This window comes from Tenrec ecaudatus, chromosome 5, assembly GCF_050624435.1.
Source record: "Tenrec ecaudatus isolate mTenEca1 chromosome 5, mTenEca1.hap1, whole genome shotgun sequence".
NCBI classification, from domain to species: domain Eukaryota; kingdom Metazoa; phylum Chordata; class Mammalia; order Afrosoricida; family Tenrecidae; genus Tenrec; species Tenrec ecaudatus.
Window position 1 is genome coordinate 91,079,920 of NC_134534.1, and position 1,430 is coordinate 91,081,349.

The 1,430-nt window shown below is 42.0% G+C and overlaps 1 pseudogene; it reads left to right on the plus strand.

The window, feature by feature from the left end:
• The first annotated feature begins 245 nt into the window (after positions 1-245).
• On the plus strand, positions 246-608 carry LOC142449173 (non-histone chromosomal protein HMG-14 pseudogene; annotated as a pseudogene).
• Positions 609-1,430: the final 822 nt, after the last annotated feature.

Below are 1,430 nucleotides of genomic sequence, written 5' to 3' on the forward strand. Positions count from 1 at the left end.
AAGAGACATGAAAACGATCATCTCTCACAATAGAGGTCAAAAAAATACCCCTGGAGACGGTGGGAAGGGGTGGGAGCAACGTACAGCTGCGGGCGGGCGCCATGGTCCAGTGATGGCCAGTTAAGGTGCGGACCAGGCGGGCTCCGGTGGCCGCAGAGCGGCAGCGCCCGGCCAGCCAGCTTCCCGAAAGCTCTCAGTGCCCCAAGGCCCGAAGGCCTCCTGCAGGCGCCCTCCCTGCAGCCAAGATGCCCCAAAGGAAGGTCAGCTGGGCCGAAGGGGCTGCAGCGGAGGAGCCCAAGAGGAGATCTGCGAGGTTGTCAGCGAAACCTGCGCCCGCAAAGTGGAGACCAGGAAAGGATAAATCTTCGGACAAAACAGTGCGAGCAAAAGGGAAAAGAGGAGCAGAGGGAACCCAGGCTGAAGGAGCTGACCAAGAAACTAAAGACGATTTACCTGCTGAAAATGGAGAAACGAAACACGAGGAGAGTCCGGCCTCTGATGAAGTAGAAGAAGCCAAGTCTGATTCATGTTTATCATGGCTCATCAGGGGACCCTGTTCTCTCCCTTCTTGTACAATCCAGAGGGATATTTTTATCAACTGTTTTTAAAATGCAAGTCTTTTAGTAGCTTTAGAAACAATTATAAGAAGGAGGAAATCCCAATTCATCTCATTTTTTAAAAGTGTAAATGCTTTTAAGATGTGAAATAATTTACTGGTTGTTTATTTTTTTATAACAACCAGAAAATAGTGGGATGTTGAATTGTGGGACGATTTGACTGTCTTGGATGTCAGCATAACATTACATAAGATGAGGGGGGGACGGGGGGAAGGAGTTTTTGTATCCCTCATACAAAACATACTTAATGGAAATTTGGAGCCACTGTCATGCATTTGTATGACTTGAACATTTAAAATTTTGTTTCCACGTTTGTTTTGTTAATAGAATTGTGTCTGAAAACCTTTCTGTCACCGTGGCTGTCTTGTCAGAACTGTTCCTTCTGTAATAGCTTTGGTCATGGTCATCCAGTGTTCCTGATCACTTTGTGACGTGCTGTGAAGGATTGGACATTTGAGTGTGTAATGTGTGTGACATTGAATTGGGAATTAGTGGGACTTAGGATATAACAGTTCACTAGCATTTGAAGCTAATGGCACTTGATAATCTTTTTTTAAAAAATTGCCTCTAAATTTAAAGCTGGAAAGTCACTGGAATTTATAAAGGAATTTTATCTACATGCCATTTTAGGATTTTTGTACATGCATTAAGAATTGTGTACAAATTGTTCATAATGTCTGTACTGATCTCAAAACAAAAAATAAAATGCCAGTTACAAAAATATAACTCTTCTAGTATATTAGCAATTTAATTAAATTCTTAAAAGGAAACAATTTTTAAATCTATAAAAATGCTATCAGTAATTAAATTGTA